General features: G+C 43.6%; 1 long non-coding RNA gene across 4 annotated transcripts in view; it reads left to right on the top strand.

Annotated features, from left to right (window-relative positions):
* The window catches only part of LOC121830090 (uncharacterized), a 49,600-nt gene that overhangs the window by 15,074 nt on the left and 7,231 nt on the right, over positions 1–27,295 (top strand). For 2 of the 4 annotated variants that reach the window (XR_006073009.2, XR_013052042.1), the window contains 3 exons: positions 2,880–6,279; positions 7,026–7,714; positions 26,661–26,762. This is a non-coding gene — a long non-coding RNA (uncharacterized LOC121830090). Of the gene's footprint in view, positions 1–2,876; positions 6,280–7,025; positions 8,474–8,658; positions 8,904–26,660; positions 26,763–27,295 lie in introns of those variants that run through there. The other 2 variants (XR_006073008.2, XR_013052041.1) reach the window with 2 other exon arrangements.

A 27,295-nucleotide genomic window follows, 5' to 3' on the forward strand; every position in this document is an offset into this window, starting at 1 on the left:
CTGAGCACTGTGTGCAAACAAGCCAGGATGCATTGGTTTCTTTCTGCTCTTGACTGCGGGTGTGATGTGAGGTGGGTCCTGCCTTGCCTTCCTCCAAATGATGGACTGTCATTTGGAACTGTAAGCCAAATAGACCTTTCCCTCCCCTGTGTTGCTTTTTGCAGGGTATTTTATCACAGCAACAGAAATGAAACAGACACCATCCCAGCAGCCCGGGCCCAGGGCACACTGATTTTTATTAGACACGGCTAAATCAGGGTCTGAGCATTCTGTATCATCCTTGAGAGCTTGTTTGGAGGTGCTAGCAGGGGAGTGAAGCTGCGCCTATACCCTTGGCTGAAGGACAGCCCTTCTCTTTCAGGCCCTCCACATCTTCCCAGTGCTAGAGCAGAGATTACTGCATCGTTCTTACAATACTCCCAAGAAGTATGGGGCAGAGGGCTTTCTCTTTACCCTCTCCATTCTTCCATGATTCTGATATTCTAGGTGTTTCCTCTTTTCCCTCTCCCAGCAGGTGACCAGTAAAAACAGTACATGTTTTGATTTGTGTCTTTCCTGACTACTGATGAGGGTGAGGTATGTTTTGGGGGTGTCCGCATTTCTTATTCCATGATTTGTCTCCTCTGTCGGGTGTTTCTTTTGAGCTGTTTGTTCTTGATCCTTTTATAGTAGTAGTAAGGAATTTGAACCCTTTATTTTCCCCTTTTCGATGGTTACTGGACTTTTGACTCTAACTTCTACTGTACAGAAGTGTTTGATTTGGTGCAGGGAGGCATAGATGGTTCAGTGGATAAGAGCGCTTGCCGAGTCTGGATTCCCAGCATCTTTGTAAAAGCTGGGGTGCACCTAGAACCCTAGTGCTGGGGTGGAAGGGTGAAGACAGGAGGACCTTGGGTTTGCTAGCCAGCCTAGGTGAAAAAACAAAAAGAAAAACTACAGTTTCAGTAAGAGACCCTGTCTCAAGACAATGCAAGAGTAATAGAGCTGTTCAGTGGACATCCTCTGGCATCTCCATGTGCCTATGGCTGCAAGCATCCACCGGTGAATCACACTACACACACACACATACACACAGACACACAGACACACACACACACCCCATGTGCCTATGGCTGCAAGCATCAACCGGTGAATCACACTACACACACACACACACACACACACACACACACACACTCCATGTGCCTATGGCTGCAAGCATCCACCAGTGAATCACACTACACACACACACACACACACACACACACACACACACACACACACTCCATGTGCCTATGGCTGCAAGCATCCACTGGTGAATCACACTACACACACACACACACACACACACACAGACACACACTCCATGTGCCTATGGCTGCAAGCCTCCACCAGTGAATTACACTACACACACACACACACACACACACACACACACACACACACACTCCATGTGCCTATGGCTGCAAGCATCCACCGGTGAATCACACTACACACACACACACACACACAGAGACACACACTCCATGTGCCTATGGCTGCAAGCCTCCACCAGTGAATCACACTACACACACACACACACACACACACACACACACACACACACACATACCCATACCCATATGGAGATGGAGAGAGGGAGAGGGTAGTGGGTAATGGGCAGGAATTGATTAATTCTTAGGAGACAGATCTGTCAGTCTTTCCCTGAACTTGATACTTTGGGCATATCTTCATTAAGGAGTGGGGGAGCTGGCCTGGACTCCCCTGCAGGCTGCTTTAGAGGCTTTTCAAACTCTGTCTCCATGTCTTTGAACCTAACATCCAATCTCCTGGGGCATCTCTTCTTCTTGGGAGTTGTGAATTATATCCCACTAGACTAAATCAAAGTCTGCCTCGTCTTGGAGCCATTTGTCACTTAGGAAGGCGCACTGTCATATTTGTGTTCTCTCTCTCTTCTGGTGTGAGGAGCGGTCAACATTCTTATTTTACAGTGGGCTTTTTGAACCACTTCTAGTCCTGGAGTCTGTAAGCTTTTTTCTGAGATGATTTAGAAAGAGGAGATGCCCTTGGTACAAGACCTGCAGAGAGTGGCGATAGGTTGAAATGCGGAGGCTGTGGATTGGAGAAGGAGTTTGACTCTGTCTTTGATTACAGCAGTGTGTAATCCTGGAGAGGTTGTTAGAAGCCTCAGGGCCCTCTCCCATAAGCCAGAGTGACAAGAATACTGCTCTGAGGGCACTTTTTGACAGTTCAGGAGAAGCCTGTAGGAGTTCATTTAGATGTATCCTCCTTTTGGGGCATATTTCAAGAATGTTTTTAATGAGGTCAGGTCTTCACAAATTACCTTGGTATATCCCTTTTGGCAAAACAAACTCTTCTTTTGATGTCAGGCCAATAAAAGAAGGATACAATTTGTTGGCCATAATGACTGGTATCCTTTACAGATTCTCAGCAATGAACTGCCAAGCTCATTCCTGAGATGAGAAACTCTTAGTGGAAATTAAATTGGGGTCCATTTTGCCTCAGCCAGGGCTCAGGACCAAGGAACTAACATAGAAAATGTGTAGGTTGGGGATGGGCCTATAGGTTGAATCTAGCCTGTATTTCAGAGGATGCTTTTAAATCTGTTTTTAGTTGACAAATAATATTGTTGTATATATATTTGTATATGGTACAATGTGATGAGCTATGCATTCATTATAAAGTGATTATATCAAAACCATAATTTTATATATATTTGTACAGTGAAAACACTTAAAATCCATTATTTTAACACTTTTGAAACACGGTTATAATAACTCTGGTTAATAATGGATAACATTAGTTGTTCAGTACATGTCTTGACTGATACAATATTCATATCTAATAAATTTCAAAACCCTTTTCTTCCTGTCCAGCAGAAAATATACCGATGACTAACATCTTTCCACCCCAACCTCTGGTGGCCAGTCTTCCACTCCTGGTTCCATAAGCCATTCTTTTGAAGTCCCACACACAAGTAAGACTGTGCAGTTTTGTTTTGTTTTCTCTGTGTTTGGCTTATTGAGTCTAAGTCCTCTAGCTTCATTCATTTTGTTCCAAATGGTAAAACTTCCTTCTTTTTATGACCACCAGTGTTTTGTTGTATATTTACCACAGTTTCTTATCCATCCATCCATCCCTGCATAGAACTTGGGTGGAGTCCATGTCTTTGCTGTTGTGGATATTGCTGTAACAAATGCAGGCATGTAGATAACTCTTCGACATACTGATTTCACCTGTTTTGTGGAGATACCTAGAAGTACAATTGCTGGATCATATGGTATTCCTGTTTTTAGTTGTGTGGGGAGCCTCCATGCTGTTCTGTATCATGGCTATCTGCCAGAGCAGAGGGGAATATCAGCTTATGGTATTTACCTGATCCTAAGCCATCTAAATGGTATCTTGCCAGGATAAAATGGTTTAGTATCCCCATTATCAGATTTGATATACAGTCTGCTTACCTCCCTCCTCTTCTCCAGCCCACCCTTTTCACACTGACGTTTGTCAGTCTGTTTGGAGACAGATCTTCTCATGTATCCCAGAATGACCTTGAACTACACTAAGCTTAGCTGAGGCTAAGCTCAACTCCCGACCCTCCTGTCTACAACTTGCTCCCCAAATAGTCCCCTTTTCCTGTCCAAATGTAGTGTGTTTAGCAGATGTTACAGGAGACCCTTGAGCCTGTCTTTCAAAGAAGGCAGAGGAAGGTATCACCCTACAAACTGTCAAAGAAAAAGGTGTGGACAAAGAAATCCACCTTCTTGAGAGAGTGGCTGGTTTCCACCCATTATCTCTTTATAAACCCTAAGATGATTCCTCCTCTGAAAATGGCTGTTGTAGCCAAACACAGGAGCATATACCTGTGATTCCAGTACACAGGAGGCAGAGGCAGGATTAGTAGGAATGCAAGGCCAGTATGAGGCTAGGATTAGGAAGAGTTAGAGCAATTGAGGTGAATTTGATCAAAATATGTTGTATGAAATTCTCAAATCATTTTTAAAAACAAAATGTAAAAAGATAGAAATAGTTTGTTATTTTAATTTTTATTTGTGTATATGTTTGAGTGTCTGTGTTGGGTTATTTCACATGAATGCAGGTACCTACAGAGGACAGAAGAGTGTGTTGGATCCCCCGGAACTAGAATCACAGGCAGTTGTAAGCTACCTGATGTGGTTACTGGGAACTAAACTTGGGTACCCTGGAAGGACAGGAAGTACTTTTACCTGACGGGCCATCTCCGCAGCTCAAAAATAGGGTTTTGACTTCACCCTACCATATTCAAGTTTTGGATTTTGCCCAGTGCCTGAAGCCCAGCTCTCCTTCCCTTTGCCTCCTCTGAGCACCCGAGCACCAGTCACTTGCCTCCTGAAGACTCTCTCACTCTGTTGATGAGCCTCAACTACATAGCGTCTCTGCTCTCCCTCTTCTAGCCTAATTCGCTGCTCATGGAACTCAGTGGGCGGACCCTGATTCCAGAGCTGTTGCTTGAATGGGTGGTTTGTGGCCCAGGAGTTCATCATCTGTAGTTGAACTGAGTACCTTGCCTTGTTTTACATAGACTGTGGAGCTGCTGGCAGAATAGTGGCTATCTGATGAGTGACACTTTATTTTTTGAGACAGGATTCCCTGTAGCCTGGGCTGTCCTCAATTTGCTGCAAAGCCAAAGATAACCTAGAATTTCTGATCCTCCTGCCTCTGAGGGTTAGGATTACAGGTGTCCTAGCACAAGTTTATATGATGTTAGGAATCAAACCCAGGTCTTTGTGCACTCTTCTAACCAGCTACATCCCCATCCCCACCCCTATGTACCAAATCTGGATTCTAAGCAAGGTTTAGTAGTATATTAGGGAAGCTAGAACTTAGCACTGTCTAAGTATTCTCCCCAGCTTAGTGTGACGCACAGTGAATATACCTCTATTAGCTCCACCAGAAGAATTTTAGTACTTTGGCATTTCTGGGTCCTGTCAAATGCTCCTCTGATAAATTCTGGGATGGGCAGCTCTGGAGTGGACATTTTGGCTGCCTTTCACCTAGGCTTTTATATTCGAGTTTTGTCCACATGCACATCTGCACACCAGATGGTGGCATTGGATTCCATTATAGACAGGTGTGAGCCACCATGTGAGTACTGGGAATTGAACCCAGGTCTTCTGGAAGAGCAGCCAGTGTTCTTAACTGCTGAACCATCTCTCCAGTCCCTTACCTAGGCTTTTGGAAGGGCTTGCCTTCTATGTTCCAGGTACAGGGAAAGAAAGGGGAGTATGGATTATTCCTGGTTGCCCAGGATTGTACTGCAGAGATTGCATGTAAAATGTGTGAAAGATATTTAGTCTTCTCTTTCCTCCTCTTTCCCCTGTAACACCCCTGTGATGGCTGTGCTCATGTGCATATTGAGAGAGGACAGATAGACACAGAGACACAGAGCTGGGAACCATGGAAGCATCTTTGTTCAGGTCTACTGTAGGTATTAGCAGGAAATGTTGAAGATCTCCTGGAGAACCTTGCTTGTCTCAGAATCAGCTTCGGTTTTCTCTCTCTCCTTTATCACTAGGGTAAGGGGTGGGTTTCAGCCTTGTCTTGGATGCTTTCTTACTGTATTTAACTTAGTTCAGAAACTACACAGTGATTCTATATAACACGCCATTTCCTTTGCCAGTAACAACAGTTTTATTTCCATTCTTCATAACCATTTGTATTGTTTTCCCGTAGTAAGATAATCAAGTGAGAATTGTAAGTATTTTGCGGCCATTTCCACTTGACAGAGCAGTTCTCTGGAACTTCTCCCCCCAGCTCTGATATGGCTTAGGGGAGAGCAGTCAGATTTGTTTAGGATCCAACTTCACCCAGCAGAAATATTGAGTATAAAAGATTCCTCAGTTTATTTAACAATGCAGTAAGATATTTTACATTCTACTCCGTGACCACATAAACTGTAATTTCTCTAATTTAACTCAGAGCTATTGAGCAGAAAGTAAAGCTTGCACGTAGAATGGATTCATCTATCCACTGTCAATATTATGTTGTAAAACAGGATAATTATAGCAATGATAATTATGTAAAAATGGTGGGATAAATAATATTAGTTTGGGATGAGACTCATACATGTTTTAATTCTGGCATCTCCCCTAGGCATCTCTTAATGCAATACTTTTTTTTTTTTTTAGATTTTATTTCATTTTAAATTGATTGTATATGTGTGTCTGTATGACTCTTCATATGTGTGCAGATGCTCACAGAAGCCAGAAGAGGGCGTTGGATCCCCTGGAGTTGGACTTACAGGTAGTTATGAACTGCCCAACATGGGTGCTAGGAAGTGAACTTAGGTCCTTTATAAGAACAGGCCATGCTCTTATAAATACTCTTAACTATTAGGTCATCTCTCCAGCCCCCATTTCATTATGTTAGAAGTTCTTACTCCTTGCCAGGTACTCTGCTGGGCATGGGGTTTTAAAGATAAATATGCTTTGGACTTTGTCTTCAAAACATACCAGTCCATGTTAAGAGCTAACTGGTGAAGAGCTATGAGCCCTTAGCATAGAGCTATACTACAGCACCTGGGAGACTGAAGCAGGAGGACGGAGAGTTTGAGGCCAACCTGCACTACACAATGAGCTGCAGACTAGCCTGGGCTATAGAGAGATGCTCTATATCCAGAGAGTTGAAGTTGAGTGAGATGCTGGCCACAGCATCCTGCAGAATATGATCCCAGACTCTTTGAACGTAGCAAGAAGTCTTGGATCTGAAGATCGAGCTATGGAATTGGGAAAATAAATCCCAATATTGCCCTCTGATCTTCACATGAGCATATTACCCCCTCCCCAATAATATATTAAAACAACAGAATTCTGGATGTGGGTTTAGAGAATTCTGACTCAGATGACAAATTTTAGAATTAAAACATCTATTCTTTCATTTTTTTCATTAGATATAAAGATTAACTCAGTAACTAACTTCAACACAAGAATACCAACCTTTAGACTAAAATATAGAAGTTTCTGTTTAATCTAAACTCTTCTTTCTTTCAGTATCATCCTGGTACTCACAGTAATCCTCCTGCGGTAGCCCCTTGGTGCTGTGATTATAGATGTGCACCACACCAAGCAAGTGATGTAAAACTTTTCAAGTGGGAAGTTTAATCTGCAAAGTTGTCACAAAAGGGGCCCTGTCATCCTCTGGGAAGTTCAGTGAAAAATAAAAATAAGGGGTGGGGGGAGGAAACATCTATGATCCTGAGTCAGATTCCAAGCCTTCCATTTTTAAGTTTTTGGAGGAACATGAAAGTTCAGTTTTCCCACACTGCCCTGTCTCAGGGCACCTGCCTTTCTTTTGCATGGTGATAGCTCTGTTAAAAGGCCTCTTAGCAGAGTGCTTGTCCGGTATGCAAGAGACCTTGGGGTGGATTACCAGGTGTGGTATTGCATGGTACCGGCAGTCCTGACCCTCGGGAGGTGGGAGTGCTTGCATCAGAAGTCCAAGGTCATTCTCTGCCACATAGCAAGTTTGAGAATGATCTGGGGTACGTGAGACTCTTTTTGTTGTTGTTTGTTTGTTTTAAGACTCTAGAGGTAGCTATCCTTTAGTCAGCTGTGTTCACAGAGGAAAATGTAGCACAAGATAGCAGAAGTTCCGCAGTACCCGGCTGGGACAGCTGCGGATGGATCTGCGGGGACACACCTGTCTGTCAGCACACAAGGAGCAGCAAGGCTCCGTCCTGGTGAGTTTGGGGGATCTCTGTCTTTCCTTTTCTCTGCCATTTCTGTTGCTTAGCCACGGTCATCCTCAGAGTCGCAGAGCTGGACTCCAGCCCCTCCCTCTGATATCATATCCACTCCCCTAGCCTCGTGGCGTCTCAGTGATAAATCACCTAAGCCAGCCTTCTGGCACTTTTCTCACTTATCAAAATTGTCAAAGACCCATGAGGCCCCGATAGGGCCGTTCCAACTGTATCTCTGCCCCAGTACCCTGCTGTCACGGGGAGAAGGCGCCCATTTCCAGAAGCCCTGGCTTCAGCCTCAGGTGTGAAAATAGTGGCAGAGCCTGAAGTCACCTCAGGAAGTGCCCAGGCAGCTGGCCTTGCTGTGCCTCTTGTTTCTAAGAGCCCCAACTTGAATCTCTTTCTCCCTTCGTTTCAGAGACTTACGTGGCATATTTCACATTTTCCAAATTGCCTGGTGCTATTTTAATAAACACTTATTTTTTCATGCCATAAAGTATTTTTTTTCCAGGCTGGGAATATAGCAACATTTCCATAGTTTGAAATTGTTTCAAAGAGCTTTTAAAAGAATAAAGACGCTAGAAGTTTTACTGAGGCATGGATGTTAATTTGCATTTATGTAAATGACTGCTGGTGTAGTTCTTGAAATGCTAAAGTCTTCTTTTCCAACTTAGTATTTTTAGTTAAATATTTCCATGTACCTATTTGGTCACATAACTGCGTTTCATAGCTTTCTGTTACTGTAACAAAATCCTTGAGGTAAACTTTTTTTTTTTTTTTTTTTTTTTTTGGTTTTCCGAGACAGGGTTTCTCTTGTGTAGCTTTGCGCCTTTCCTGGATCTCACTTGGTAGCCCAGGCTGGCCTCGAACTCACAGAGATCCGCCTGCCTCTGCCTCCCGAGTGCTGGGATTAAAGGCGTGCGCCACCACCGCCCGGCTTTGAGGTAAACTTTTAAAAAAGGAGGGCTTGGGCTGAGGGTGTGACTTAGTTGATACAGAGCTTGCCTAGAACACACAAGGTGCTGTGTCAAAACAGCAGGCGGTAAACATTATTTTTTCCTGGAATTTTAATTTATTGTTTCTATGAATGAGATGAAATTTCTGACAAATGATTATGTTGGCAAAAGCTAACATCTTCATGAATAAAATCATTAGTAAACTGACCCAATAGTCTTTAAGAAAAAATTTTTTTTTTTTTTTTTTTTTTTGTTTTTGTTTTTTGTTTTGTTTTGTTTTGTTTTTTGAGACAGGGTTTCTCTGTGTAGTTTTGGAGCCTGTCCTGGAACTCAAGTTATAGACCAGGCTGGCCTCGAACTCACAGAGATCTGTCTGCCTCTGCCTCCCAAGTGCTAGGACTAAAGGCGTGCGCCACCACTGCTTAGCAAGAAATCTTTGTTTAAACAAAACAGTGATGAGTAAATAGCAGGTAATACATCAGCAAATGCGAGTTTAGCACATGCATATTCAAACAATAGTGAAGGAAATAAGTGCAGGAAAACTTCCCTGAGAATTCCGTGGCTTGGTGTCATTTCTCTTCTTGGTCATGCTTGTGAGTCTGCAGGATGAGGTGTGGATACAGGCCTGTGGAAGACTGACTTCACTTGTGTGCCATCCTTCGCACTGGCCTTAGCACCACATGTTGTAATTTGCTGCTCTTGACCAGTTTCAGTTTGTGATTTCAGAACTCAGTCATTTGTGGTATCGATATGCTTTTTTCTTTTGGTGGTGGTGGTGATGGAGGGCCTATGATCTTACCACCTCAGGTCAAGGATTTCCACACTAAGCTGAAGACACTGGATTGTCATGTGTGTTGGAGAGCTGGTGGATATTGCTAGCCCTTCATGCATGCAAATTGATTCCCTTTTAATCATGGACAATCCAAGAAACAACAATAGACATGACTCAGACATTCATCTTCTAGATTTGATGGCTTTAGGCAGCTGGTGGAAAGAACTGAAGAGTCATGGCAGAGACTTACTGCTTTAATAAACTATCCCAAGGACACTTGCATCGTAAGACAATGATTGTTAAACTAAACAAGTGCAGCTAAGCATAAGCTGCCAAGCACTTTTACAGGAGACTGGGTAGTTAGTTATGTGGGCCAAAGCACTCTTGAATCACACCACTAGGGCCAGAGTTCACAGTGTTACCAGAGGTCAACTGTTCTTGGAAATGTGTTGATATGGCATTCAGCCAAAAAGCCAGGCAAATAGGCAAGGACATCTCTTTCTCCCTGCCCTTTGCCTCTCCAGCAGGGCACTGTCTGGGCACACTCTGACAGGTGACTTTTCAGGAGACCAATAGAGTCTACCTGCCAATGCAGGGCCACCCAGTGGAGGGGCTGTCTGTCCCTGAGCAGAGCGGGGACTGTGCAGCTCAGTCAGGTGCCTTGAGTTTTCCTGATCCCATACTATTGACTGGCAGACCTTTGACACAGGCTCTTATCACTATGTGTAAAGGTGAAAAATTGATTGGGCTCGAGTGGAAGAAAAAGTGGTACTTTATTCTTTCTTGGTTGAAAGTTGAAAGTCTTGTCTTACCGTGGCACAGATGTCTCAATCGACTCAGCAGGCTTTCCCCTCATTAAGAGAGTCTGCTCTAAGAAATGAACATCTTTTGATGAATGTTTGTGAATAACAGAGCAAGCATTGGCCCCTCCCCCGCAAGTCTAGAAATGAAGCTTCAGTATTCATCAGACAGGGCATTTCTTTACTTATTTGAGCACACATGTGTGTATTTGTCTGTATACAGAGTCACCTATCTGTGGAGGCAAGAGACAAACCTCAGGTGTCATTCCTCGGGTGCTGCCCACCATTTATTCATTATTTATTTGAGATGGGGTCCCTTACTCGATCTGAAGCTCCTTGATTTGATTAGGCAGGTAGCCAGTGAGCCCCAGGGGTATGCCTGCCTTTGCTTCCCCACTACTGGGATTGTAAGCATGTGCTACCACATCTGGCTTTAAAAAAAAATGTGTTCTTGAGACCAGTCTGGTCTACATAGTGAGTTCCAGGACAGCCAGGGCTATGTAGATAGACCCTGTCTCAAAATAAAAAAAAAAATGATTCTTAATATTTTAATTTTGTGTGTGCATGTGGTAGGTGCACAATGTGTACACCAGGCTGGAGAGCATTGGCTCCCCACTGAGGTGGAGTTCTGGGCAGTGCAGTTGTGAGGCACCCAACATGAATGCTGGAAACCAAACCAGGTCCTCTGGAAGAGCAGCAAGCATTCTTAACCGCTGAATTTCTCTCCAGCACCCACACCTGGCTTTGTTTAATGGGAGTTCTAATCACAGAGGCCTCGCCAGCACCCCACCTGGCTTTTTAGATGAGAGTTCTGAATATCCAACTCAGGGGCTTGAATTGGCAAGGTAACCGCTCTACTGACTGAGCTGTCTCCCCAGCAAGGGCAGCATGTTTGCTGTGTTCTGGTTTTGTTCTTTGCCGTCTTCTGGTGGTTTTCAGTGACAGCACAAGGCTGTGACTCTCTTGAATTTTATTCTTCATTCCTCCTCCCACCCATTAAATACCTTTCATATTAAATGAAACAGAACTTCAGTGAGGTTTGGGTGAGGTCCTCCAACCCTCTGCTTGAGATGGACTATTCTAAGAGTGAAGATTCATTCTCCTGACCATAGTCCATGAAACACTGTGCTTTGAGTCACTTCTCTGAGTTTAGGCTGTGTGGTTTAATTGCGTATTCTTTGCTAAACTAGAAGATGTAAGTAGCTATTTCATTACATAATAGTAAAAACTTATCAGTATTAATGGAACTTCCTGTGTGACAGGTTCTCAGTGCTTTGAATGCCTGCTGTCCAGTTCTCAGAACATGCTCAAGGGAGGTTGCACCTTGTTGCCAATTTTATAGATGGGAAACTGAATCATGAGGAGTTTGGATGACTTCTGTAGTTTCTCTAAAGGTGCTGCTGAGCAATATGCCTGGCTACATCATACCACATCTTCATGTATAACCACAGAATACAGCCTCCCCAAGAACAAAGAAAGCTGGAAGAATACCAGATGGCTGGAAAAACAGGCCTTGTCTAAAATCATGGAAAGGGAGATAGGAGGAAGAACTTATTTATGCCTTTTGAACTTCTTTCTTGTAATGATAATAGTTTCTCTTGTTAGTGTGACTGAGACTTTTTAAGTTACAGTGATTAAAGTCTTAAGTTGGGTTCATAATTCCCACAATATCACCACTACTTGAAAATTGTCTGGACATGAGATTGAGGAGGACATTTTTGGAGGTTGGTCAGGGAAAGTGTGAGGGGGCATTGGGGGGGTTAGGGTCATGATATGTTGTATACATGTATGAAATTGTCAAAGAATAAATAAAAGTTATTAAAATAAAAGTAGTCATTAGACCCTGAAAGCTGGAGTTTGGAGATCACCAAGTATTAGGGCCCTTTCTTTTTCAGTTGAGGAACCCAAGGCTACACTGCTTGCTGAAGCCCAGGGAATAAGTTATTAGGGAGCTGACCTGTGGGTGCTCAGTTTTGAGTTCTCTGGGCTGCATATTTTTGAGACATACCTTAGATAGAATGACTTGTACAGATCTTAAGTGAGCAGTTTGAGGATTTCAGAATACCAGCATAACCCACTGGAGGCCAAGGTCAAGGTGATCGTGGTCAGCACTTCTGCACTTTCCTCTGTGATAGGCAGTTTTAAAACTTTGCTGTTGTTCATTAGTGTGTATTGGTAAGAATTCAAGAGCTTGCATTTCCTTGTGCATTTACATATTTCACAGTTCCCAGAAGAGGTACACCTTAGTGTGGATGTTTCCTTAAAAACAGGATTTCACAAAGTCCTGTGCTCTTATTCTCCTCCAACCAATTCCTAATTGCTGAAATGGCTAATTATTGTTCTGTGTTTGCAAACATTAACTCAAGTTGCTCTTTAGCCTGACATAATTATTACACCACAAAATTATTCTTCAGTCATTTGATGCTCAGATTCCCCAGACACGTTCATAGTCAAAGCACACATCTTCTCTTTTTTAACTAAGCAGTTTCTGCATCAAAATCTTTGATGTTCTATAAACATCATTTGTTAAAACCACAGGCAGGCTTGGCTTGCTGGGCTTTGCTTTAACTGGACAAAGCTTTCCAGCAGACTTGGTAATAATCTAACACCAGTAGGTCAGCAGATGTCTGAGTGTCTTTCTGGTTTCCTCCTGGGTGTAGTGAGCCACAGCCTTTCAGTGCAGCGCATCTGTGTCACCCCTGGAGCATCCTTGTTTGGTCCTGGGATGTGGTGCGTAGTGTGTGTGTGTGTGTGTGTGTGTGTGTGTGTGTGTGTGTGTGTGTGTGTCTGTGTGTGTCTGTGTGTGTGTCTGTGTGTGTGTGTCTGTATCTATGTCTCTGTCTGTCTGACTGTCTGTTTGAGAGCTATGTGTTGGGAGCTGTGTGGCCTAGTTTTGGAGCAGTATATGAGTGCTTGTCCAATGGGTTTCCAGATGAGGCAAACCCCGAGGGGACAGTCTCACTTGGCAAGGACTAATGGACTTCAGGACAGCACAGAATACTGCTGGGATGGTGCACTCTGCATGCTCTCTTCTTTCTCATAATATTGATGATGGTTTTTAGTGTCACTTTGTCAGTCACGCCTGGGACAGATGTGATCATTCCCAGAAACCCCTTTTTTTTTTCATCAAATATTTTCCCCTAAAATTCTTTGGGAACTGATGCTTTCAGGTTTCTTGTCTGGAGATGCCAGCTGTCACTCCAGACCCTGAGAGCTGTCCTGATTCAATGCTAACAGGATCGGAGGCAATTCACCCCTATTTCTGCAAATACGCTTGGTTAAGTTTTGAACGATATTATTGTTTTTGAGAATGTGTGCCTATGTTTATCACCTTTTAGCTTTGTAAAGACAGGAAGTAGCTGGCTCAGTATTTGGCCAAGCTAGCAAAATTATAAGTGTTGTTTTTGGTTTAAAAGATGTTTTGACATAAAAGTTGGGAAAAAATGTATTTGACCTATTTGTTTTTGCCAGAGGTTAATGTTGGAGGGTGAGAAAAACATGATTGTTAGTATGGAAAGACATGTTGTTTTCGAAGTATAAATAAAGATGGCTTGAGCTATTTAGTGCTGGCCACTTGTGTGAAACTCATCTGGTGGTCGGACACTACTTCATTTCTTCACTCCGATGCCTCTTCTGCATCTCAGAACTTGAACCTGGGCTGCAGTGGGACCTTGGCAGCTATGGTCTGGCAGCAGTACTAATGTTAATGATGAATGAGTCAACTCTACATTCATAAGCTCGGGAAATGTCCTCCAGCATGAGCAGTTCTTTTTGTTTTGTTTTGTGGGAAGAGGGACAAGATGGGGTTCTGTGCATGCAAAATGAATAAAATTTTTTTTTAAATAAAACAACTTAGATGTCCCTCAACCAAAGAATGGATAAAGAAAATGTGGTACATATATACAATGGAGTATTACTCAGCTGTAAAAAAAACAATGACATCATGAAATTTGCAGGCAAATGGATGGAACTAGAAAATATCACCCTGAGTGAGGTAACCCAGACTCAGAAAGACAAACATGGTATGTACTCATTCATAAGTGGATACTAGATGTAAAGCAAAGGATAATCAGACTACAGCACACAGCTCCAGGGAAGCTAGGAAACAAGGAAGACCCTAAGAGGGACACATGGATTGCCTCGGGAAGGGAAAGCAGAGGAGATCTCTGTGAGTAAACTGGGGATGGGGGGAGCAAAAAAGGGGGGTGGGAGATAAGAACATGAGGGAACTGGTGGTCAAGCTTGGGGAGGGACTGAGTGGGAGAGCAATGAAAGAGAAATCTTGATAGAGGGAAACATTATGGGGTAAGGGAGAAAGCTGGTGCTAGGGAAATTCCCAGGAATCCACAAGGTTGACCCCAGATTAGACTACTAGCAATAGTGGAGAGGGTGCCTGAACTGGCCTACCCTAGTAATCAGATTGATGACTACCCTAACTGTCATCCTAGAGCCTTCATCCAGTAGCTGATGGAAGCAGATGCAGAGATCCACAAGCAAGCACCAGGCTAAGCTCCAGAAGTCCAGTCAAGGAGAGAGAAGAGGGATTATATGAGCAAGGGGCATCAAGATCATGATGGGGAAATCTACAGAGACAACTGAACCAAGCTCATAGGAACTCACAAACTTAAACCGACAGCTGTGGAACTTGCATGGGACCAGGCTAGGCCCTCTGCATGTGGGAGACAGTTGTGTAGCTTGGTCTATTTGAGGGGGTCCCTGATGATGGGATCAGGATCTATCCTTGGCACATGAGCTGGCTTTCTGGAGTCTATTTCCTATGGTTGGGCACCTTGCTCACCCTTGAGGCAGCAAGGAGGGGCTTGGTCTTATAGAGATACTTGGGTATATGCTCAAGAGTTGTATCATTGGGTCTTGAGGTCGATTGATTCCCAATTTTCTGAGAAGCCGCCATACTGATTTCCAGAGTGGCTGTACAAGTTTGCATTCGCACCAACAGTAGAGGAGTGTTCCCCTTGCTCCACATCCTCTTCAACACAAGCTGTCTTCAGGTTTTTGATCTTAGCCATTCTGACAGGTGTAAGATAGTATCTCAGAGTCATTTGATTTCCATTTCCTGGATGACTAAGAATGTTGAGCAATTCCTTAAATGTCTTTCAGACATTTGAAATTCTTCTGTTGAGAATTCTCTGTTTAGCTCTGTAGCTCATTTTTTAATTGGATTGTTTGGTATTTTGCTGTCTAGTTTCTTGAGTTCTTTATATATTTTGGAGATCAGCCTGCATGAGCAGTTCTTAATCCATACACATTCTGACATCTGCAATATATTATAGTCCTTAAGATCTTGTTCTACAAAAGTTATTCAAAGACTTCTAGGGGATATTCCCCAAAGAAATAGAGTAGTTTTAACAAATACATTCACAACAAAGTAGAAATAACAAGTGTTCAGTAACAGGAAGATTAAAAGATGGAGCACTTCCCAAGTATGAATGATATGTGATGCAGGCTGTATCTGGAGCATCCCACAAAGTCCCATGTGTTCTACTTGGTCCCCAGCCTGTAGAGATACAGCCTTTAAGAGGTGATAACATGGAAGAAGTTTTAGGTAGGTCCAGAAAGGGGCATGTCTTTGAAGGGGTTTGTGAGATCTTGGTTTATTTCTCCTTCTCTTTTTGTACCTAGCTGGGAGGTGAACTAGCCTTCTTAGCTTCATGTACCCCACCATGATTGGTTGCCCTAATATGTGCTGAAAACAGTGGCCCAGTCAGGGCTGACACTTCCAAGGGCATGAACCAAAATAAACCTCACTCTGAGTGTGTGTGTGTGTGTGTGTGTGTGTGTGTGTGTGTGTGTGTGTGTTTGTGTTTCTTCAGGATGGCTGTCCACCTTCTTTTATGAGCCACTCTGTGTGTGTGTGTGTGTGTGTGTGTGTGTGTGTGTGTTTGTATTTCTTCAGGATGGCTGTCCACCTTCTTTTATGAGCCACTGTCCCTCACTGGGACGCTCACTGGGACCTGGGGTTTACTGATGAGGCTAGACCAATTCACCAGTCAGCTCCAGAGATCTGCCTGCCTCCTCCCAGCACTGGGATTGTAAGTGCGTGCTGACACTCGAACTTTCCATGGAACTGGAACTCTAGTCCTCATGCTTAAGCAAGTACTTTATGGACTTTCTCTCCAGCCCCCTTGTTTTGTTTTGTGAGACAAAGTCTCATGTATCCCAGCCAGCCATGTCTACATAAAACCTTGTCTCAAAGAAAAAGGAAAAAGAAGCCGGGCGTTGGTGGCGCACGCCTTTAATCCCAGCACTCGGGAGGCAGAGCCAGGCGGATCTCTGTGAGTTCGAGGCCAGCCTGGGCTACCAAGTGAGCTCCAGGAAAGGCGCAAAGCTACACAGAGAAACCCTGTCTCGAAAAAACCAAAAAAAAAAAAAAAAAAAAAAAAAAAAAAAAAAAAAAAAAGAAAAAGGAAAAAGAAGAAAAGAAAACTATAGACCAGTGCTGTCCTGGTTCACTTTAGTTGTCAGCTTGACACAGGCCAGAGTCATCTAAGAGGAGAAGCCTCAGTTGAGGAGCTGCTTAGGTCAGATTATCTAAGGGCATGTGTGAGGGGTTGTCCTGGTTACTAAGTTATGTAGGAGGAGCCAGTCCTCAAGCAGGTGGTACTGAGCTGTATAAAAAAAGCTAAGATGGGGCCAGTGAGTGAGCCTCCATGGTTCTGCTGTACTCTCCTTGACTACAAGTGAGTCCCCCGGTTAGAGAGAAGCTGCGTGGAAGAGCAGGCGGTCCTGCCCCCAGGTCTTGCTGGGAATTCCTTCGCTATGACTCTCAGGGATGGACTGTGATGTGGAAGTGTAAGATGAGATAAACCCCTTCCTCCCCCAAGATGCCTTTGGTCAAAGTGTTTCATCACAGAAACAAGTGCTGGTTGGTACTAATCTGCGCTGACTGCTTCCAGGATAGCAACATGTTTGAAGAATACAAGACAGGCGCTTTCTACTTCAAGTTTGGTTTTGTGTGATGACTCCTTACAATTGCGTTCAGGTAATGCGTGTCTGACCAGACACAAGAATGTGTTTTTCCCAGGGCGCTGCATGTAGTGGCACATGCAGACTGCCTGCTCCTCATTGGCTCTGCCAATGCTTATCATTTGTCAGAATGGTGTCTGCACTGTCCAACATGCAGTCTGAGAGGAGGGGAGTGAGAAGCATGGAACCCCCCCCCCGCCCCCGCTCTCCCCTACACTTAGCCTGTACCTCTATTACTATTTAAAGCCCCATTTCCCAAGGCCCACTGACGTATTCTTCAGGTAAAAAAGAATCCTCAAGTGCCTTTACTGAGGCTGCCCCATGGCTGTAGTATTTGTCCACCTCACCACCAAATCCATTAAGTTCATATCCCAAGGTAAGTCCCTCTTATACTTCTGTACCCACCACTAGATTTAATGTCTTCATTTTAGACTTTCCAGAGCACTCTTACTTTTCCTGGGGCACACGCTAACTTCTACTGTGTGTGTGCAGTTATTTACATACCTCTCCTCGCCTAGGCACTAGGCACCGAATGCCCAAAGGGCATGCGTGGTATCTTAATTACCTCCCCATCCTCACAAGCCCCCGGAAATGATGAATGGGGTCATAATCTGTGTTTGTTCACAAAGTATGTATTTACTCTTACTACTTCCCACTTCTGCTGGGCTTGTTGAATACCCAACTGTATATTTTAAGAATTCCTCAGCTTCAGCTGCTCAACATCCCTACACCTCCTGTTTACCGTGTTGCTATTTTGCCCCTGAAGCAGGAATGGAAACTCTTCAGAGTGTCTACCATTGCTGCGTTCTTAGAGCAGGTGTTAGGAAAAGTGCTGTCAAGTGAATGAGTTACTGCCTTGCCATGATTTGGATTTCGTGTTTCTAGCTGGAACACCAAGCCAGCTTCCCGTTGCTTTGACAAGAAGTTAGGAGGAGGTCGGCACTTCCTCTGGGACGCTCCTTTAACATTCATTAAGGATAGCTCCATGTGTACTGGTGGGACAGTGCATCCTTACCTAAAGGTTCCCCTGTGCCCCGGCTTACTAAACTGAAAGTGCAGCCTGCCAAAATCACTGGTGTTAGGAGCCAAGGTTACTAATTCGTTCGGATAGTATTAATTTATTCTGCCAAGACACACAAGAACAAGCATTAATTCAGTTTGTAAGTTTAATGAACAATTGGAAGGATCCAAATTCTGAGTAGGTCAATCAAATCTTATGCTATTACTAATTTCTAAGTGCATTGAGAAAAGATGTCTGGAAAGATGGCAGAGATACTTGTTACATTTTATGGTGAATATGTAAAGCACATGGAGTCTTTTACAAAAGTGTAATTTTTATGTTTTTGAAATCAATGAAATAGCATCATTCTCTATAACAGGACTTCCCTTTAGGATATTAGCTGGTCTATTATTATTTTTTTTTTTTGGGTTTTTCGAGACAGGGTTTCTCTGTGTAGCTTTGCGCCTTTCCTGGGACTCACTTGGTAGCCCAGGCTGGCCTCGAACTCACAGAGATCCGCCTGGCTCTGCCTCCCGAGTGCTGGAATTAAAGGCGTGCGCCACCACCGCCCGGCTATTATTATTATTATTATGTGTGTGTGTGTGTGTGTGTGTGTGTGTTTGTGCACATGTTCATATGTATATGTGCCTATGCATGTGGAGATGCATGTACTTGAATGCATGTGTACATGTCAGTACAGGTACATGTGCATGTATGCTTGTGAATGTGGATGTATAAGCACATGCATTCATATTCATGTGGAGGCCAGAAGTTGATGCTAGATACCTTCCTCTCTCCACCTTACTTTTGAGCAGGGTCTCTCACTGGACCTGGTGTTTACTGATTTGGTTAGGTTGTCTGAGGAATCCCCAGAAATCCACCTGTCTCTATTTTGCCATAGACGTGTACTGCTGTGCCCAGTGGGTGCTCAGGGATCTGAACTCAGGTCCCTGAGGCTTGCATGGCATGCACTGTCCCGACTGAGCCACCTCCCCAGCCCTATCATAATTTTTAAAAACCTTAAAATAGTTTCAGATTCCCAGAAAAGTTGTGAAGATAATTTAGAGAACTCCTGAATACCCTCACCCACATTCCCTTATTATTGTGTGTATTTATAGCAAGTTAGAAAATGACACTGATAAAGCATTAGTAAAAGCAATCCTTGGTTCTGATTTCACAAGCGTGCATCTAATATTCCCTGCTGGGCTCCAGGATCCCATGCAGAACATCACATGCCATCACTTGATTTGAATGTTGAGTTGTGACAGTGTTGGGAAGTGGGATCTTTAGGTGTTTAGGGGTATGAGGGCTATGAATGGGTTAATGCCAGTTATCTCTCTTGGGACTGAGTTCATTCCCTCCCATTTCCTTCCACTCTCTCTTTGCCACTCTGCCATGTGTCCCCTGCCATGTGGTGACACAGCATGAAGAAACCCCCGAGATTCCAGCGCCTTGATGCTGGACTTCCAGCTTCCATAGCTGTGAATCAATAGACTGGTATTCACTGTAAACTGCCTGGTATGCCTGAACAGTTCAAATTGTCACATTGGCACGCCTCCACAGCCCCTCCTGGTCTGCAGCCATTTCCTAAGCCTTCTTTTTCTTGATAACTGTGTTGGTTTTGAGAAGTATCTGTTGGTGTTTTTGCAGAGGATTGTCCACTTTGGGCTTCATAGTTCTCTTGTGAGGGTGTAAGTTTTGGAAAGTGGACCACAGTGGTAATAGTGCCATTCTGATTGCATCATAATCTTATGATTCATGGACATGAAACATCAGAAGAACATGTACATGACCTGTTTGAGTTGTTCTGTATGGGAGATTTAAACATTTTCAACACTTATTTATTCAATCACTTCTTTACATCAGCAGAGATTCTTGGGTATTTATTTTACAGTTGGGTTATGATCCAATATTATGTTACTTGTTTTATTGCTCAAATTGTTTGAGGGTTAGTCACAAAAAGCTCATCCAGTTGGCTCTGGTATCTTTTTGGTGTGTTCCCACTACTTTATTTTTCAGAAGTTACTCATTTTACAATAATATAAGGACATGCGGGTTCCAGGTCTACTGCATCTAGAGACCGAATGATGTAATCAGGGCTCCCTCAGCTCCGTATTCCAGCTCCGTTTCTTTATGCTGATTCCTTCATGGACTCTGCATGTGTAGGCACAAGTGTGGGTTTTCTGTGATGACAAACAGTTGTCTTTATTACCCAGGCAAGGATTAAAGCTGGGTGTGCAAGCTCATGGTAGCATACTTCTCTAGCAAACTCCGAGTGTTATCTCCAGCACCCTCCAAAACAAAACAAAACAAACAAACAAACAAACAAAAACGCAGAAACCCCAACATTCCTGTAGGAGCAAATCCTGCAGTGTGAATGGGCAGGTTGAGGACAACAAGATATATACAGACATGCACGTTCATATTGCCAGATACTCCAATTGTGTGGATTTTCGCTTTTATTTTATTTTATTTTTTTTTATTTTTTTATTTTTTTTTGGTTTTTCGAGACAGGGTTTCTCTGCGTAGCTTTGCGCCTTTCCTGGAGCTCACTTGGTAGCCCAGGTTGGCCTCGAACTCACAGAGATCCGCCTGCCTCTGCCTCCCGAGTGCTGGGATTAAAGGCGTGCGCCACCATCGCCCGGCTCGCTTTTATTTTTTAAAATTATGTATATATGTGGGGGCTTAGGGAGATGGCTCAGCAGTTGAGAGCACTGGTTATTCTTTCCAAGTTCAGTTCCCAGCTCCAACACATACTCCAACCATCTTTAACTCCAATTCCAGAGGATTTATGCCTTCTTCTGGCCTCTGTGGGCACCTGACACACAAGTGATGCACATACATTATTGCAGGCATGACACTCATATACATAACCTAAAAATAAATGAATCTTAAAAAGTTATGTGTATATGCAGTGTCTGTGTATGGGTTTGTTCATGCGAATGCAGTGCCTTGTAGGTCAGAAAGGGGCTTCAGATTTCCTGGAGCTGGAATTAATATGCAGTTGTGAGCTGCCCTAGTATGGTGCTGGGAACCTAACCACGGTCCTCTGCAAGAGCAGTGTACACTTTTCACTACTGTACCCTCTTTCCCGAGGTCCCCTGCACACACCTTTTAAAAGGAAGCCAGGACAAGGAAATTGTGCTTTTTATATACTGGCAACTAATTCAACTAAACAACAACACTGCTCATATGAGGGGAGTGTTATATGGTGTACAACTTGTGACTTAACAGTCTATAACACTGCCCTTTGCCATCTAAGGCTGCCTCAGCACTTACCAGGACGCACACCTGCAGAAGGTAGTTCCCTGAGTATTATCAGGATACATTGGCTGTTTTTGAAAATGGGTCTCACTGAAATTAATCATCATGGAATCCGCAATGCACTTACGCTATGACAGACACTATCAAGCCATGTGTATGTCTCTTCCTATTGCTACAGCAGCCCTATGATGATGTTACTGTCCCTCCTGTTAGCATTATAGCTTTCCTATGGATGAGGACACACAACAGAGAAGTAGTGGATGGTTCTTGATGTTACACAGCTGGAGAGGACAGAGGTAGGGTAGACGCCCAGCAGTTTGTCTGTCATGCTCAGTCTTCACCCCGTGCTGTGTTGCTTTACAGGGTTATAGACAGACACAGTTGAGATCCTAAAAAGGCCACAAAGCTCATCAGTCACCAAGTATGTTAAACTTATTTTCTCTCTCTCTCTCTCTCTCTCTCTCTCTCTCTCTCTCTCTCTCTCTCTCTGTGTGTGTGTGTGTGTGTGTGTGTGTGTGTACAGGTTCACGTACGTGTGGGTGTATGTGTGGAGGTCAGAGGCCAACCTGGTGCTATTGACCTTGTTTGTTGAGACAGGGTCTCTTGTTCACTTGGAACTTGTCAAATGGGCTAGACTGATGGCCAGTGAGCACCAGGGATCACTGTCTCCCCGTCCTCAGTGCTGGGCTTATGAAGTTATGCCACCAAATGGCTTTTTAAAAATGTAGTTACTTGATATCAAATTCAAATCTTCATGCTCATGCAACAAACACATCCCTGACTGGACTAGTCCTCTCTACTTCTCCCTTTAAGATTCAGAGATGGAGGCCGGAAGCGAGAAGTGACTTTGACAGCTTCTCAAGGACTCTCAGTGGCGGAGCTGGAGTGAGTTCAAAGCCTTCTGCCGCACCATGTAGCTTCTGGGGCCTGGATAATGACAAAGCAGGGAAGTCCACGAGGCTTTTCTGCTGTATCCTTAGTCCTGGGCAAGCTGTCTTGCTGGTGCTGCTTCTGAGTTGAGATGTTCCTCTCTTAAATACAAGTTATTTGGAAGCAACAATATCTCCTTGTCTTTTTAACCAGAGAAGGTAATTACAAAAATGGTTTTCCTCTGAATTTATCAGTCACTTCATTCATGAGCTCAGGCATCAGTGATTCCAGGGAGGAGCCCAAGGGGCAGGGAGAATATTTTGCAGCTGTGATACATATCTATCTTGCAGGGCCTTTCTGTCAATAGTTTAGAGAAATTGCACCAAGAAGCCCTGAAAAGGGCATTTTGTGTACATAGACAAGTGGGTATAATGAACAGTTTCTAAAACCCCAAATTACAGCATATAATTTCTTAGAGATATGTGCATGTGAATTTAATAGGTATGTACAGATGGTCTTTTATTGCAAAGAATGTTCTAAGTCCTGTGGGGATATAAATATAATAAGATATAATCTCTGTCTTTATGAAAACTTTCTGCATAGTAGAGAAGGCAGATAGATGTCTTTAATTACAATAATATAAAATAAGAGCAATAAAATATAAAAATATTGAGGAACTACTAAGAAAAGAAAGAAAGATAGATCAAATCCAACTCAGAAACCAGAGAAGGCTTCCAAGCTTTGAGGCAGACCTTGAAGGCTGGCCAGGTTTCAGTAGCTATAGTTGGGCATGAAAGCTGCCCAGACAGAAGAAGCACAGAAGTAGACACAGAGGTGAGAAACCCAGGGTGTGTTTAGAAAACACGTAGTAACAAGTCTCGTCACACTGGAGTGCTCTGATTGCCAGTCTAGGGAGCCTACTCTGCTCACTGAGCAAAAGGCTGTGCATACGCAAGCCTGTTTTCTTTTCTTTTTTGAGCAGGCAAGGGACATGACCAGGCTGTTTGTAGGATGGCGAACTTTGCAGAATTGAAGGAAGAGAGCATGGGCAATTGGGGGGGGTGGCTCTTGGCAAAAGCCAATGTCACGCAGAGCAATAGGAAAGACATTGGAGGACATTCTGGATGTGATCTTTGAGATATAGGGAGGGGTGAACAATAATTTAAATGATTTCTGAAGTTCCACACTTATATGTCTAGAATGTAGCCATGCTCCAGGGATAGGGAAAGAAGGAGAAGAACTGGTTTGGGACATATCAGGAGTTTCAGATGATTGAGATCGAAGAGCCAAATAGTTGTAAAGGAGAAAGTATGTGTAGACCTGGGTTCCCACACAAGCATAGCTTACAGATTGACACTTGAGAATTATTTGCGTGGGAAATAGAACCAACATGTACTATTTGTGGTTATTTCCTGATTCTTAGATAAATTTCTTCATATGACCTATAACTACATAACACATCATGAAACTGAGACCCAGAGAGGCTGTTTGTAGATGTTCCATAGTTCACTCACCTCATGGCCTATGTATGTGACCTACTGTATGTGCAACACCTGAAACCTTGGAATATGAATAAATGAACAATAGCTTAGATCTAGAGGGGAGGAAACCTGGCTGAAAAGATGAGACTGCCATGTTGGAAAACAGTACCATTGAAGAGTTGGGAGGAGGGAAAGGAGAAAGGCCCAAAGAATGTATGGAAGGTGCAAATGGAGGATTCAGAGGATGAAGACAGCATAGGGAGTTTCCACAGAGGAATGTTATAATGATCTGGAATGTTCTACCAAACACTGTGTTCAAGGCTTAGTTCCCAGCATGGCTCTATTAGGAGGGAGTGAAAATTTTTGGAGGTGGGGCCTCGTGAGAGCTTTGGAGTCACTGAGATTGTCCTTGAAGAAGATTGTGCCTCCCTGGTCACTTTGTAGTGAATGGTCCTTCTTTGTCACACACTCCTGTCATGATGCCTCACCACAGGTCCAAAGGGACTGGGCCAACAACTGTGTTTTAGATCTTTGCTAACATATATCTGTCCTGCTTTTAAGTTGACTGTCTCAGATATTCTGTGACAGTGACTGAAAGCTGGCTAATACAAGGAATGGAAATGGAGAAACGTCTACCTCGCTAATAGCAACATATGTGCCAGAAACATCATCAAGAACACAGGAATCAAGCAGAAGCCGCTTCTCAATTTGGTGCTGAGTTACTTAGATGGGTTCCAACAAAGTAGGGAGAAAATAAAATAAACACAGTGGTAGTGTTAGAGAGTACAGAAGTCATGACCTTAGGGAAGAGGCAGGTGAAGAATGGAGATCCTGGGCAGAGCTAGTCTGATAAGGAACAAGAAAGGTATAGTGGTCAAGGAGATGGGAATACCAAGAAGGGTGGGACTCAGGGGAGGTGGTGGATTGTTTGACAGTTGGACTAGCTGGCTATAGATGCAAGTCAGTAGTCTTAACTTTGAAGTGTAAGACCAGACATGGTGTTGGTATGCAGAGATGAAAACTGCCTGTAACGTGCATCTTAAGCAGACATTGTCCACCTGTATTTCTGGGGAAGAGATTGCTCACAAGTAGAACTGTCCTTCTTGGGTCATGTTGCTGAGTAAGGTGGTTATGGGAATTCCCAGTCTTGGTTTGTTCTTTGTTGCTGAATTTCTTCACCTCTCCATGTGTCTGTGAGTCCTCTGTCAACATTTATTAGAGTGTCTCCTGCCTCCCCTTCTTCTTGGCACCAGCCCGGTGTCCTCAGTGGATGCTACATAGATGCTTCTGCCCGGATTCCAGGCCTCATGTGGTGCTAACACAGGACCAGCTGTAACCCCACCCTGACTACCAGACACATCAGCATTTCCCCAAGAGGGGATACTGGCCTCAGTCTTCTCCACTAATGGTCTATTTGTGGCACAGGTCATCCACCCTCATGCTTGGCTGCACAGCTCTGAGATATATCATGGGTGATATGGCTCAGAAGACTGGGGAGTGATGGGGATAAGAATGAGAATGTTGGACAGATGGCAGGATGTGGTCTTAAAGGGTGACCTAAATTTCTAGTTGGGATCTTAGTAGTGGGGCAGAGTGGGTGACAGAAAAGTCTAAGGATGGTTAGTAATGGAGGAGAAGGTGGAGTTTGTTGGATTGAAGAGGGAGAAGGTGGGGTCCTGACAGGCCCAAGATGATGGAAAAGGACTGAACACAGACGAAGACCCAGGCACACTGATGCAGGCCTGGGCATGGAAGAAGACATGCTTGTAACGCAGCCATAGAAGGTGCTTCTGGCCTATGGACAGCTGTGAAAAGAAGCTGTTGATAGCATGGAAATCAGGTGCCTTTGCCTGAAGTGAGGAGGGGTTATTCAAGTTTTATTAAAAAAATTCGTGTGTGTGTGTGTGTGTGTGTGTGTGTGTGTGTGTGTGTGTGTATGTGTGTGTGGTGCATATGTGAATTTGTGTGTATCACATGCATGTATGTGTCTGTGGAGGACAGAAGAGGGCAACAGGTCCCCTGGAACTGGAATTACAGGAGGTTGTGAGCTCCCTGATGTAGGTTCTGGGAACTGAACCTGGGTATTTGTGAAGTGGTAAGTGCTTTTAACTATGAGCAGTCTCTCCAGCTCTGAGGACAGCTTATTATAAACAATACTTTTGGAATATAACACAGTCAGAGTGATGTGTGGGAAGAAAGCCTAAAGAACATGTATTCACTTCAGAAGAGACATATATGTATATGTATATATATTATATACACATATATGTGTGTATGGGGAGGAAGAGAGAGAGAGAGAGAGAGAGAGAGAGAGAGAGAGAGAGAGAGAGAGAGAGAGAGAGGGGGGGAGCGGAGAGAATAGAAGGTTGAGAGGATGTAGATGAATTTCTAAACAGTCTTAATAAATGTAAACAAGGAATCAAATATAGGGTTGAAAGCCTTAGAGAAAGGTCAGAGGAATAGGACAACCATGATCTAACCTCACCTCACCAACTCCACAGCTTTCAAAGAGAGCTTCTTCCTATATACTCACGTTTATATGCCTTTTCTGTTCTTTTCTCTCATTGGCTCTCTTAGCCCAGCTATATCACCTCCTCCACATACACAGCTCTGTCACTTTCTATCTATACAGACCTCCAGACTTCTATGGTTGGTACTGGGATTAAAGGCATGTGTTACCACGCTTGGCTCTGTTCCCTAGTGTGGCCTTGAAGACACAGAGATCCTGCCTGCTAAGTGATAGGATTAAGGACATGTGCTACCACTGCCTGACTTCTTTGTTTACTTATAATGGCTGGCCTTTTCCTTCTGATCTCCAGGCAAGCTTTATTTATTAAAGCATGAATAAAATATTACCACAAGAAGAGATCCTGGGAGTTCACTGGAATGCCAGAGGATTCCAGTTCCTTGTGAGCTCCAAGGTATGTCTAAAGCCAATCTGCATAGGTGTGGCTCCAACATGTCCTGCCAGGGATGTGTTGTGGGACGGTGCTACTGTACAACAATGCCCAGGATGCTGACTCTGGATCATGTAATTAAAAAATAATGAGCCTGAAAAGGTCAGGAGAGCTGGGTGTGGTTTTTTCTTTCCTATTTTAAATGGAACACATTTCGTCATATATGGATATTGTTTTAAAAGCCATGGTGGCTGTATAAGCAGTTCTGTGCCCTGGGTGAATAATTTCCACTCTTTGGTAATTTAACATTCTTTGAATGCTGTTAAATTTAAAAGAACCCCTACTTCCCTTGGATATTTGCTACACCAGCATTAACCATCTCACATGTGCATTATCCAGGTGCAATTTTTTATATTAGCTTTTTAGGTTAGCATACAAAATAATGCTATTCTTTATGATGTCTTCAGGCATGTATGCCATTATACTTTATCCTGGCTCCCTTCCCTCCCCTCCTCTCCTCCTCTCTACTCTGACCCTCTCCTCTCCTTCTGCTTCAT

Source organism: Peromyscus maniculatus, chromosome 6 (genome assembly GCF_049852395.1).
Source record: "Peromyscus maniculatus bairdii isolate BWxNUB_F1_BW_parent chromosome 6, HU_Pman_BW_mat_3.1, whole genome shotgun sequence".
Lineage (NCBI taxonomy): Eukaryota > Metazoa > Chordata > Mammalia > Rodentia > Cricetidae > Peromyscus > Peromyscus maniculatus.